General features: G+C 43.3%; 1 protein-coding gene across 4 annotated transcripts in view; it reads left to right on the forward strand.

Annotated features, from left to right (window-relative positions):
• The window catches only part of immp2l (inner mitochondrial membrane peptidase subunit 2), a 737,403-nt gene that overhangs the window by 108,209 nt on the left and 614,416 nt on the right, over window positions 1-14,778 (forward strand). The window lies entirely within an intron of this gene.

Consider the following 14,778-nt stretch of genomic DNA (forward strand, 5'->3'; position numbering starts at 1 on the left):
CTTCTTTTCGGTTAAGGTAAGGACTCTCAGGAAATCACTGACACGTGGGTTTTAATTACCTTAATTTTAATTCTATACTTAAATAGCAGCATCAGTAGGTTTGACACCAGTGACACTGCAGCAGCATGTAAGAATTGCAGAAGTTATACAGAGAATGTTTGGTTACATATTAAGTGCAATTTTGAAACATTAGATATGAAAGATTGTTAAATTCAATTTTAATTCAGTTCTGTGCTGATAGCATTGTAAAGTTTAAATTGTTTGTCTTATTTAATTAAGAAGTAGACAATATTTCTTTGCAAATAGATGTCGTTTTTTTATTGGATCATAGATACGTGAACTGTCATTGTATTTCCACAACCAAATTTGTATGATGCTCTGCGGCATTCTTTCAATTCTGCTTCATTCCACACTTGCAAAATGTATTATTGCTGAAAGTAGAGATATGTTGTTGAAGCTTTTTGTAGTGCACTCATCCGGACAATCCGCAAGAATACAACAACTTTATACTGTATGGGAGGAGTGTGCTGATTGGTTGGCAAGTGAACTCTGATTGGTTGAGGTGCTGCCGTGGAGAATGCACCAGTTTATGGTGACTGCCAGTTAACTGCCAAGCTTTGTTTGAAATTTAAACCGGGCAGCTTGACTCTGGTCATGGCATTGCCCTGAGGAATGAACTAGCAAATGGCTGTCACTTCTTTTGTTTAGCTGAAATAGGCACAATATGTGTACATGTTCTTTCTGTCTGCAAATAACAGTGTATTAATATATGTAGCTTCCAGTACATGCAAATGTGCCACACTGCGAGCCCTACTGACAATCTTAAATTGGTTGTCAGCGTAATTCTTAGCACACTGAGGATTATTTAGCAAATGTTTCCAATCGCGGAATCACATCTAATGTTTTACACTGTGTTTTGAGTTTTGCAAGCACGGGCTGGTTGGGTATGGCCTGTTACTAGCCCATTGCGAATCGCGGAAGGGACGTGTTGTTAGATACGATCCGCCAGTCTTTGGGAAGTATGGCCTATATACCTAGCATCACATTGGCATTGAAATTCATATATCACATTACTCATTTGTGTCATAGGCAGGATGCCTTTTTGGCTTGACGACAGCATCCTGTTAGTGGCAAACACCACACTTTTATTCGTTCATGGGATGTGGGTGTCGCTGGCTGGCCAGCATTTATTGCCCATCCCTAATTGCCCTTGAGAAGGTGGTGGTGAGCTGCCTTCTTGAACCGCTGCAGTCCATGTGTGGTAGGTACACCAACAGTGCTGTTCGGAAGGGAGTTCCAGGATTTTGACCCAGCGACAGTGAAGGAACAGCGGCGATGTAGTTCCAAGTCAGGATGGTGTGTGGCTTGGAGGGGAACTTGAAGGTGGTGTTGTTCCCATGCATCTGCTGTTCCTTCACTGTCGCTGGCAAAGGTCATGGGTTTGGAAGGTGCTGTCTAAGGAGGCTTTGTGCGTTGCTGCAGTGCATCTTATAGATGGTACACAAAGTTGCCATTGTGCGTCAGTGGTGAAGGGAGTGAATAGGATGCCAATCAAGCAGGCTGCTTTGTCCTGGATGGTGTCTACGAAACGACTATAATGTATTATGTTGGACTACATAAAAGCATACAATTAGTCTACTGTGCTTAATTAAATTTGCGCGGGATGTATTGTTTGTTGACCTCTAAGCAATAACCTATACTAGCCACAGTTTGAATGAACCATTCTTTAATGGACTTGGCAAAAGCAGTCTTTGAGATTTGGACAATCAATAAATCAATTCTGGTTTCTGTTCCTGAACCTTTAAAATTGAAACTGTTTCAATTTACCATGTACATAAACATGGCTATCTTTCTCTGTGTTAATGTTTCAGGTCTGTGACCTTTCATTACTGATGAAAAGTCACAGACCTGAAACGTTAACTCTGCTTCTCTCTCCACAGATGCTGCCTGACCTGCTTAGTATTTCCAGCACTTTGTTTTTATTTCAGATTTCCAGCATCTGCAGTATTTTTCTTTTCTAAACTTCTGTGTTCCATTTGAAAAAGTTCTTACAAAGTATAGTTCATCCATTGCAGATTTTTCTTATTGATTGTTTACAGAATACTTTTATTATTTTCAGATCTTTGTATTTCATAATTCAACTTAATTGCAAATTGACATTAGTCTGTTTAATCTCTACCATTTCAGAGGTTTGGTAGCATTGTGTGAGACAATGTAAATCCAATCAACAGTTTACTGAAAATTGACTAATTGTTACTCCTTTGGTGTACACTTCTGCTAAAGGTACGTTATGAAAAAGGTACATATAATCCCAGATTGTGGAGGACCAGACACTCTTCTGAAAATATACTAGTCTAGAATGAGAAGGCAGTTCCATATAAAACATAAATTGTAACCAAGAGGAAGACACCTTTTTTTTTACCTGTGTAATTAGATATGGATTGAAGGAGCACGAATTAGCACTTTTAAGAACATTAGTGGTCACTTTACCCTGACATGGATGACTTAGTTTTACAATCAGTTATGAATTCTAATTTGGTGAATTGTCACTGTGCAGGAGGTCATGTGGCACGTACTGTGACTTTGTTCATAAGCAAGCTTCCTCTGGGCATAAATCTGGTGTGCAAATGCCAAGGGCTGCTGCCTTTTTTTAATCTCACAAACAAATTTGCATGAATTAGTCATGCTAAATCTCGAATTTGATGCTGATAATATGTTAATTATGCTTTTTAATCAGTTACTGGACAAGTACCAGCATTTTATTAGGATTTTAGTACCAAGTATAACTGGCACCTGTTAATTGAGTCAGCCAGGCAGAAATGAAATTATTCTATTCATCAGTTTGCTTCCATTGAGCAAAACTCATTGGTACTGATTTAAATACATTGGGAATCAATTGGTGCCGAAGAAAGAGCCCTCTGTAAATGATAGTCTCCATCACACACATTCCAATTAACTGACATTCAGTGCAATTCTAATGTAGCAATATGTGCAGGAAATGCACCTGCTTTCAAAGTGCCATTCATGCATAATTCATTTCTGGAGTAATTACTGTTGCGTAATCTGCCTATACTGAGAACACGTATCATCTACTATACATATAGTCAATCTTAGTGATTTTTTTTTAGCACACCAACTTGTTCAGCAAGCATGGCATTTTAGGTTAAGTTGGTAAATTGTATGAACAGTATTAAAATTTTTTTTCTATTCTGGTTAAATTGTGCACACTGGATTTTATGGGCCCTCCTGAGGCGGGGTCAGAGGTGGGGATCCCATAGAATTGCGACAGGAGGCGGTGGGGGGGGGGGGTGCGTGGTGGTGGCAGAGGGTCTGTCACCTCCCAGTTGCCAAGTGGGATAGGCCGATGATGGCCTATTAATGACCACTTAGGGGCCCCTCCCCGCAGCTGGGATTTAACCAGTGGTGGGGGGGGGGGGGGGGGGGGCGGTTCCTCTGTCACGTGGGGAGGTTGCCCAGTAATATCAGGTGCCCTCCCTGTTTGGGGGGGGGGGGGGGGGTTCCCTCCTCCATGGGCAATTTGTGACCCACAGACGACACCTGCCTGGAAAAACTCCAGCTTCCTGGAGCTCCCTCCCCCTGCACTACACCCCCACCCTCCCACGTCCCTCGCCGGGGCTTTCTGGATTGGCCTCAGCGACCCCGCCTGACTTACCTGAGGTCCGGGTCTCCAGTGCTGGGCCTTGATCCAAGGCCTCTGCAGTACCGGCAGTGGCCACTGCTCCCAGCGGCAGTGCTGAGCTGCCAGCCCTGTGATTGGCTGACAGTTCTTAGAGATGGGGTCCCTGTCTTTAAAGGGATGGGGATCTTGGCGGAGGCCAATTAAGTGGCGAAACAGTGCAAGATCACAGCGAGTGGCTCAGAAAGTCCGAGGCGGGGTTCCTTTCGCCTTCTCGACCAGCACCGGAAGTCCCGCTGGTGCTGCAAAATCTAGCTTATGTGGCATATCACAGAAAATTGAAAAGAAAAGATGTTTTAAAGAATTGGTGATGGTTTGATCATTTTGCCACTGGATCATCTCTCCATCAGTGTGATGCCATGCACACTGTCAATACAAAGTACTCTTTTCTTTCGTAAGAAAAATGCTGTAGATATTGGCAAGCTGAAATAAGAACTGTTTCCACCGATGCTGCCTGACCTGTTGAGCATTTCCAGCATTTACTGTTTTTGGTTTACCTTCATTTTAGAGATTTTTCTTTTTAAAATCTCTTCTACCTGACAGGTGAAGTCTTACGTTTGAGCTAGATATACTCAACTGATATCCAAGTGTGAATTTATGAAGATAGTGGCAGTTAGTATATTTGGTGTTTGTGTCAGACTTCAAAATCCAGTATATTCTTGTATTTGACCAGTCTGCTTGTACAACCAGCAGAAAAGATCTAACTGATGGAATGACCTGTGTTGGCATCCTTCCATCTAGGAAAGATGATGGACATGCTACAAATGATCCATTTAGGTGGGGTGTCTTCTCTTGGTGCACCTTTGCTGATGGCTGTGAAGGCCAATCCTTGAGAGGCAGGTTCTGCCACGAGTACCGCTCGTGGCGCTACCAGGTGACGCTGTGAGTTGTTGTTTTTGGTGTTGGCACCTATTGCCAAGCTGCTGTAGCCACTGGTCGTCATGGTAGTGCACACCAGTCCACAGGATGTGTTGCCATTTCCCTCTTTCGCCAGCTAGTGACTCCCAGGTGCAATAGTCGACATCTAGGGTCTTCATGTCACGCTTGAAAGCATCTTTGAAGCAGAGCTTTGGATGCCCCACTGGTCATTAGCCCCGGCTACCTCACTATGCATTCCTGCGGGAAGTTTCCAATCCACCGAAGCCACCTTTCTTTGATTAGTGCCAACACACTTGGGAGCTTTGCCTTTGAGAGGACTGCCACATTTGTGATATTGTCCTGCCAGGATATACCCATAATCTGCTGCAGATGGCAAAGATGGAAATTATTCAGCTTCTTTTCCTGGTAGCTGTAAATCGCCCATGTTTCACAGCCATACAGCAAGGTATTGAGAACACAGGGTTTATAAACCATCAGCTTGGTCCTAAGGGTCAGCTTGGTGTTATCCCATGCATGTTTTGCAAGTCGGCCAAAGGTGGTAGCTGCTTTCTCTATGCGTGTGTCGAGTTCTGCATCACGGGACAAATTGTGTCATGATGGTGCTTCCATTATTAATATTTTTTGCGGATTCGTGCTTACAAGTTTGTGAAAATTGGTTCATTTGAAAGACAGAGGAGATGCCTGGATTTGTTTTTTTATCAAGAGTTACTGGAAGGACGCTTTGGATTAAAAAAAACACTTACTGGAAGAGACAATGAAGTTCTAAAATAAACATAAGGAGCCTTGCTGGCTGTTGGAGTTGTTTACAGAGAAGTTGCATGCCTAGATTTATAGTTGTCAGGAATTTTGGCTTTTTGTTTTGGCTTGGACAATTTGAATGCTCAGTTGGTGTGTAGCCTGCTAAGAGAGAAGCCACCCAACTCGTCCTTTTCCACCTGTTTTGGAAAATCTGAGAATCCAATGTGATAGCTCAAACCATTGATGCAGTAATTTTCCCAAAAAGCCTGCAAGACTACTCCTCGATGTCTCCTGAACAGAACTGCTCCAGAAAGATCCCAGTGACAGCCATCTACGTGTACCCGGATGCCAGACCAAGGCTATCTGGAACATTCCATATCTTATCCTTTTTCTTCAAGAATTGACAATAACTTAGCCAAAGTATTTTTAAAAGTTGAATTCTGCAGAGCCCATTTTTTCATTTTTTTAAATCTTTAACTCTGTGTGTGTGGGGCTTGTGCCAAAGTTGGGAGAGCTGTCCCACAGACTAGTCAAGCAACAGCCTGACATAATCATACTCACGGAATCATACCTTACAGACAATGTCCCAGACACTGCCATCACCATCCCCGGGTATATCCTGTCCCACCAGCAGAGGTGGTGGCACAGTGGTATACAGTAGGGAGGGAGTTGCCCTGGGAGTCCTCAACATTGACACTGGACCCCATGAAGTCTCATGGCATCAGGTCAAACATGGGCAAGGTAACCTCCTACTGATTACCACCTACTGCCCTCCCTCAGCTGATGACTCAGTACACCATATTGAATACCATTTGGAGGAAGCACTGAGGGTGGCAAGGGCATAAAATGTACTCTGGGTGGGGGACTTCAATGTCCATCATCAAGAGTGGCTCGGTAGCACCACGACTGACCGAGCTGGCCGAGTCCTAAAGGACGCAGCTGCTAGACTGGGTCTGCGGCAGGTGGTGGGGGAACCAACACGAGGGAAAAACATGCTTGACCTCGTCCTCACCAATCTGCCTGCTGCAGATGCTTCTGTCCATGACAGTATTGGTAGGAGTGACCACCGCACAGTCCTTGTGGAGGCGAAGTCCCGCCTTCACATTGAGGATACCATCCATCGTGTTGTGTGGCACTATCACCGTGCTAAATGGTATAGATTTTGAACAGATCTAGCAATGCAAAACTGGGCATCCATGAGGCGCTGTGGGCCATCAGCAGCAACAGAATTATACTCGACCACAATCTGTAACCTCATTGCCCGGCATATCCCCCACTCTACCATTACCATCAAGCCAGGAGACCAACCCTGGTTAAATGAAGAGTGCAGGAGGGCATGCCAGAAGCAACACCAGGCACACCTCAAAATGAGGTGTCAACCTGTTGAAGCGACAACACAGGACTATCTGCGTGCCAAACTGCATAAGCAGCATGTGATAGACAGAACTAAGTGATCCCATAACCAACGGATCAGATCTAAGCTCTGCAGTCCTGCCACATCCAGCCGTGAATGGTGGTGGACAATTAAACAACAAACTGGAGGTGGTGGCTCCTCAAATATCCCCATCCTCAATGATGGGGGAGCCCAGCACATCAGTGCGAAAGATAAAGCTGAAGCATTTGCAACAATCTTCAGCCAGAAGTGCCGAGTTGATGATCCATCTCTGCCTCCTCCTGAAGTCCCCAGCATCACAGATGCCAGACCTCAGCCAATTCGATTCACTCCGCGTGATATCAAAAAACGACTGAAGGCACTGGAAACTGCAAAAGCTATGGGCCCTGACAATATTCCGGCAATAGTACTGAAGACAAAAAGCAGGACAAGTCCAACCCGGCCAATTACCGCCCCATCAGCCTACTCTCAATCATCAGTAAAGTGATGGAAGGTGTCATCAACAGTGCCATCAAGTGGCACTTGCTTAGCAATAACCTGCTCAGTGACGCTCAGTTTGGGTTCCGCCAGGGCCACTCAGCTCCTGACCTCATTACAGCCTTGACTCAAACATGGATAAAAGAGCTGAACTCAAGAGGTGAGGTGACAGTGACTGCCCTTGACATCAAGGCAGCATTTGACCGAGTATGGCATCAAGGGGCCCTAGCAAATCTGAGGTCAATGGGTATCAGGGGGAAAACCTTCCGCTGGCTGGAGTCATACCTAGCGCAAAGGAAGATGGTTGTGGTTGTTGGAGGTCAATCATCTGAGCTCCAGGACATAACTGCAGGAGTTCCTCAGGGTAGTGTCCTAGGCTGTCTAAAGCTGCTTCATCAATGACCTTCCTTCAATCATAAGGTCAGAAGTGGGGATGTTCGCTGATGATTGCACAATGTTCAGCACCATTCGTGACTCCTCAGATACTGAAGCAGTCCATGTAGCAATGCAGCAAGACCTGGACAACATCCAGGCTTGGGCTGATAAGTGGCAAGTAACATTCGCGCCACACAAGTGCCAGGCAATGACCATCTCCAACAAGAGAGAATCTAACCATCTCCCCTTGAAATTTAACAGCATTACCATCACTGAATCCCCCACTATCAACATCCTAGGGGCTACCATTGACCAGAAACTGAACTGGAGTAGCCATATAAATACCGTGGCTACAAGAGCAGGTCAGAGGCTAGGAATCCTGAAGCGAGTAACTCACCTCTTGACTCCCAAAGCCTGTCCACCATTTACAAGGCACAAGTCAGGAGTGTGATGGAATACTCTCCACTTGCCTGGATGCGTGCAGCTCCAACAACGCTCAAGAAGCTCGACACCATCCAGGACAAAGCAGCCCGCTTGATTGGCACCCCATCTACAAACATTCACTCCCTCCACCACCGACGCACAGTGGCAGCAGTGTGTACCATCTACTGCAGCAATGCATCAAGGCTCCTTAGACAGCACCTTTCAAACCCGCTACCTCTACCAACTAGAAGGACAAGGGCAGCAAATACATGGGAACACCACCACCTGCAAGTTCCCCTCCAAGTCACACACCATCCTGACTTGGAACTATATTGCCGTTCCATCACTGTCGCTGGGTCAAAATCCTGGAACTCCCTTCCTAACAGCATTGTGGGTATACCTACCCCAAAAGGACTGCAGTGTTTCAAGAAGGCAGCTCACCACCTCCTTCTCAAGGGCAATTAGGGATGGGCAATAAATGCTGGCCTGGCCAGCGTCTCCCACATCCCATGAATGAATAAAAAAAATATAGAAGTTCTGAATAGCTGGCCTACAGTCCAACTTGCTCAGTCTGCACAACAGGGCCCCGATTCCCCTTTTATGCTGTAATATCACTGCTAAACCCCTCTCCCCACCCCCCACCCCCCCACAAATGTTACGCCTTGTTGAATGAGGTGTCACTGGGTTTTTAACGGCATACTGAGTTCATAATTATTGCTGATCAACCTCTCTGGCCCTGAAAAACTAATTTTTTTTGTGGAATGCCAACTTTCTCCATTATGATAATTCCAAAGGTTTCCAATATAATACATTTTAGAAAGTTTTTTTTTGGCATTTCAGCTTCTACCCTTAATCCCATATGTTTGTTCCAATCTTTATTTCGCTCTTTGTAAAATGATTAAAAAGTGAAGGATAATCAATGTACTTTCCTTCCCGCTTTACCCTTCAATATAATTAGCTGCTTAGCCTGCTAGACAATATCACTGTTGCTGGATGTTGGAGATCTCCTATAGTTGGTGCCAAAACCAAATTAACATCGGGAAAGAGGAAATGCATGCCACAGAAATTGCTAGAACTTTGTTTTTTTTTCAGTGGTGAGGAGTCACTTTGCCACAGTCTCCAAAATCCAGGCCCTGGTGATCGAACCTAAGTATGGTGAATGAGAGATGCAGATAGAACTTTTGAAAAAGCCCTTTTAAATCCTGGAACAAGGACTGCAACCTCTGGCACTCTAAATACATGCAGGAAATGGTCTCATTTTGAATGCAAAGACGTTAATCATTTCTTTATTGCTCCTGATTCTTTGGCATTTAAAGTGGATCTGCTACAAAACTAGATCTTTGTTTTAAATTGTATATTAGAAATACATTTCCTTGGATCAGCATTTATATGAATTTTTTTTTAGCTGTTTTCGAGCTTTATGTTTAATGGAAAAAACTCAGAATAGCTTTCTAAGGTGGATTTGTTCTAAATTCTTGCTGGTACCCCGACATTTTATGGGGATTTGGTGAGTTTTAAATTTTGCTGCAAGGTAAGTAAAATCATTGAGGAGGAGTGGAAAAGAAAATAAGATATTTTACTATTCTGTTGGAAGAAGGATCATTTTCTTATAGTGGACTGCTTTTTTAAAAACAAATTTAACAAGTAAGGATCATTCTGGAAAACTAGCATTGATTGGGCATTCATTGGGAAGGTGACCGAATAGTCAGAGAGGCAAAATCGAATTTTAACAGAAAATTCTCACAATACACAACAGATTTATCAATCTGAAAAGACAAGTTGAAGTTTTGGTTCAAGACACCCTTTGTCAGAACTGTGGAAGTGATTTGTTTTGTGCAGGCGCAGAAAATGATTGATTTTATACATAGATAATTCAATTGAGGATTAGACTCTTGTCTTATTATTTTAAACTGCAGGCTATTTTCATTATTTCTGTTTTATTGCAGTTTTGTGTATCTTGGGGGATCTTATTGGAAGTTTTTGGTCTCCTCCTTTTCTTTGGAAAGATCGTGGTCAATTTACAGAGAGAGAAATTTTGCAATATTACATGGAGGAAGAGCTTTTGCAACCAGTGTGATGACACAAGAAATGTTTACCTGAGTGAACCCCAAACAAGATGATTTAATATAAAGGCAGTTTAGAAAGGAAGTGAGCAAAGCAAATGTTTTAATAGTCCTTTAGCTCTAAACCCTGAGCTAATTTCAAAAAAAACCTCTAGCTCGAAAACTTTCTTATTTAAAGAGATTAACCTGCAGTGGAGATAATGGTGAGGAACGCTGTAAGTCAGACTTTTGCCTCGACCTTAAGCTCTGAACTTCCCTCCCTAAATGTTTTCACCACCTGTGACGCTCACATAATGTGCAACGATTGAAACCATAAGTACGCAACCTGAAGAATTATAAAAATTGACTTTTCTTTGTTTTAAAGAAGTGGGCAATGTGTTCAAAAATGGCCATGAAAGGTCAAAAGACCTTGCCTTTGTATATTCTAACTGTCTGGCAAGGACAAAAGAATACGTTCAAAGCTAAGAAGTGTCAATTACACCCACCCTGAACCCATCGAGACATAAATGAATTGAATTGGTTATTCTGAAACAAAGAAGGTGTGAAGTAGCCACATCTCGGGCCATTGTCGTTCACAACAAGGAGGAAAATCTCTGTCTCCCAACAGAGGTGAGATGTGAGAAATTTTTAGCTTTGAAGATAGCCCTCTGAAGAGAGAGGAAGACCCAGGAAGAAGCATTACCAAAGCTTGTCCAACTGACAGCTGGGGGAATATCCAGGAAGTAAGAAAGGATGGTGCCCTGCTGTGAATTCTATATTTCAACCTGTGCAGCAGTGAATTGGAAGTGATCCTCTGTCTTCAAACTGAGCTTTCAACCAACAGAGAAATCTACAAACACCTCAGGCCTGCAACTAAAGAGAACTTGACCTCAGAGAGAATTCAACAGGTTTACCATGAACCCCAAAACCCTACCTCACTTCAAGCCACTTACCTCTTTTCCTCTCTATCTGTCTCGTGTGTGTGTGAGAGAGAATGCGTGAGTGGGTGCAGTTGCAACAATTTCGGTATAAGGCATATTCTCAATAAATAATTAATCTTCTATTTTAAATACAAGAAATGGCAGTGTCACAGAGGACATGGGGTAGATTAGGGAAAAGCTCATCCCGGACGTAAAATAAAAAGGGAAGGTAAAATACCCTGAAGTAAGCAACACTTGTGAAAGCCACCAGAAAACTAAAAGTGACGTTGGTGCGGATGTACCCACTGAAAAATCAAAAGGTCGGGTTCTAAATCCAGAGCTAACTGAACCCAGCAAAACTGATTCAGAACTCACTAAGGATAAAGTGCAGGAGGAGACCCAGATGCCTCACAGGGGCTAAAAATAATTTATCACCTGCTATCACCCTCGAGACAATCACAGAATTATTACAGTGCAGAAGGAGGCCATTCAGCCCATTGTGTCTGCACTGGCTTTCTGAAGGAGCAGTTCCCTCAGTTCCATTCCTCGCCTTCTCCCCGTAACCCTGCACATTCTACCTTTTCATGTAACTGTCTAATTCCCTTTTGAATGCTTCAGTTGAACCTGCCTCCACCAGGTTCTCAGGCAGCGCATTCTAGACCTTAACCACTCGCTGCATGAAAAAGTTTTTCCGTCATGTCACTTTTGCTTCCCTTACCAAATACGTTAAATCTGTGCCCTCTCGCTCTCAATCTTTTCACGAGTGGGAACAGTTTCTCTCTATCTGTGCAGACTCCTCATGATTTTGAATACATCTTATCAAATCACCTCTCAGCCTTCTCTTCTCCAAGGAAAACAGTCCTAACGTCTCCAATCTATCTTCACAACTGAAATTCCTCATCCCTGGAAACATTCTCGTGAATCTTTTCTGTACTCTCTCCAATGCCCTCACGTCTTTCCTAAAGTGCGGTGCCCAGAACTGGACGCAATACTCCAGCTGAGGCCGAACTAGTACCTTGTACAAGTTCAACATAACTTCCTCGCTCTTGTACTCTATGCCCCTATAATGAATCCTGGGATACTGTATACTTTATTAACCGCTCTCTCAACCTGTCCTGCCACCTTCAATGACTTATGCACATATATACCTCGGTCCCTCTGCTCCTGCACCCCCTTTAGAATTTTACCCTTTATTTTATATTGTGTTTGCATGTTCTTCTCACCAAAATGAATCACTTCACATTTCTCTGCATTGAACTTCATCTGCCACCTGTCTGCCCATACCACCAACTTGTCTATGTCCTTTTGAAGTTCTACACTATCCTCCCACAGTTCACAATGCTTCCAAGTTTCGTATCATCTACAAACTTTGAAATTGTGCCCTGTACACCCAGGTCATTAATATATTATCAGGAAAAGCAAGGATCCCAACACTGATCCATGGGGAACTCTACTACAAACCTTCCTCCAGCCCGATAAACATCCATTAAGCATTATTTTTTTTCCTGTCATTCAGCCAATTTCGTATCCATGTTGCTACCATCCCTTTTATTCCATGAGCTACAAGTTTGCTCACAGGTCTGATGTGTAGCACTGTATCAAACAACTTTTGAAAGTCCATATACACCACATCATCAGCATTGCCCTCATCAGCCCTCTCTGTTACCTCCTGAAAAAAACTCCAACAAGTTAGTTAACCATGACTTTCCCTTAAATCAATGCTGGCTTTCCTTAATTAACTCACATTTGTCCATCTGACTATTGAATTTGTCCCGAATAATTTTTTTCTAGAAATTTTCCCATCACCGAAGTTAAACTGACTGGCTTGCAGTTGCTGGGCTTATCTTTTTTTGAACAAGGGTGTAACGTTTGCAATTCTCCAGTCCTCTGGCACCACCCTCGAGTCTAAGGAAGACTGAAAAATTATGGCCAGTGCCTCTGCGATTTCCACACTCACATCCCTCAGTATTCATGGATGCATCTCATCTGGTCTTGTTGCTTTATCCACTTGAAGTACAGACAAACTAGCTAATACTTCCTCTTAAGAATTATCAATGTGCCAGAACCTGAGCTATTAAACCCATGTGTTGTGGAAACAGTAGTTAAGAGGTTAAACTTGCTCAGCCAGTGGGAGTTGTAAAAAACCTAGAACAATGCAGTAACGGAAATTTGCATATCACAAGCCTTGGAACAGTAAAGTAGGAAACGGATAAAAGAAGATGGTTTGTAATTGTGGTAGTAATAGCAAGAGCTATTTCAGCTATGCCAGAAATCAAAAGGCAATTAAGGACCATATAGGGCCACTAAAGGGTACCACAGGGCAGGTTCAAGCTAATTCTCAGAGCTGCTAAATCTAGATGATTCTTATTTTCCAGATGAGGAGTGCTCAGTATTGAGTACCATTACTAATATTAAAGTAGATAGAAATGTCATCTTGGATAGATTAGAAAAATTCAAAATTGCTAGGGCTCCAGGTCTGGATGATATCCATCCAAAGGAGACTAAAGAGATGGGACAGATGATCTGTGAGCGCCTTGCCTGTATCTTCAGTAGTTCAATAGAATCGAGAATGGTTCCTTTAAACTGGAAGCTGGCTCATGCAACTCTTATTGATTTAAAAGAAAAAGTGGACAAAGTTGAAACGTTAACTCCGTTTCTCTCTCTGCAGATGCCACGACTACAGGCCTGTCCAGGAAGATGCTAGAAGTGATCGTAGGAGATGCTCTTAATGATCACTGGAAAAGGGAAGGGGCAATTAGAAGTTCATCACATGGCTCCTGAAAGATAGGTTATTTGTTTCAAATTTGATGAGTTTTTTGAAAAACCCTTGGGTAATGCATGAGGGAAATCTGGTAGACATTGTCTACCTGGAGTTTCATAAGGCATCTCACATAAGGTTACTTCAAAAGATAGAATCCCGTCATATCAGCAAAAATTTGAAAAACTGGACTAGGAATTAGCTCCAATCCTGCAGTCAAAAGCTCCTGATTAACAGATGTGATTCAGCTTGGAGACACGTTACTATTGGTGAGGCCCCCAGCGATTGGATTTAAGCCTGATGCTGTTCCCCCTCTTTATTAATGACATAGGCAGTGGTATTGGGAGTATGGGAAATAAGTTTGTAGTCATCAAAATCCATTGCTTTAACTCATTAAACTTGAGCTTGCAATTAATTTTAATGTGGGTGGAGCTATGCTAATTAGATGTTCAATTGTTTCGGTGAGGGAAATGGAGCAGCGCTAAAGTCTCATGAATTTACAGAATAGCATAAGTAATGGTTGATACTTACGTCATCATATCCTGTCACTTTTGCGCTGTTATTTGGGCCCTCCAGTGTTGATTCACTATTCCAAAGATGCAAATCTCCAGGAAATTCTGGGCCATTGCATTGCATTTTTGGTGGTTTGCAGCAAGTTACTGAAAAATCCCAGATTGTCTCTCATAGTGATAGCACATAAGAATGATATCAACAACAGAAGAGCATCATTGGGCTGAATTTTGTTGAGCTCTCAACGTCAGGCTCCCTGATGGATTGGTGGTGCGGGGGTGAAGATTGCAGCAGCAGTGGCCCGCCACAGAGCCCGAAGCCAGGATTGCCGGGCCTAATCTTCCCTGTGGCGGCAAGGCTTCATGGCGGCACCCCTCCCCACCCGCCATTCGGCGACAGGACCCAACTTTAAATATTGAAATAAAGGAGATGAATGCATTAAAATACCATTCTCTGCGATCTTCCATGCAACGGCCGGCACTCATGCTCCTTCACTTTTCTGTCCAGGGAAAGCTGGCGCCACCAAGATGAGGAAGGGGGGAGCTTAGGATTTTTAGTGTAGTTGG

Source organism: Heterodontus francisci, chromosome 18 (assembly GCF_036365525.1).
Source record: "Heterodontus francisci isolate sHetFra1 chromosome 18, sHetFra1.hap1, whole genome shotgun sequence".
Taxonomy (NCBI): domain Eukaryota; kingdom Metazoa; phylum Chordata; class Chondrichthyes; order Heterodontiformes; family Heterodontidae; genus Heterodontus; species Heterodontus francisci.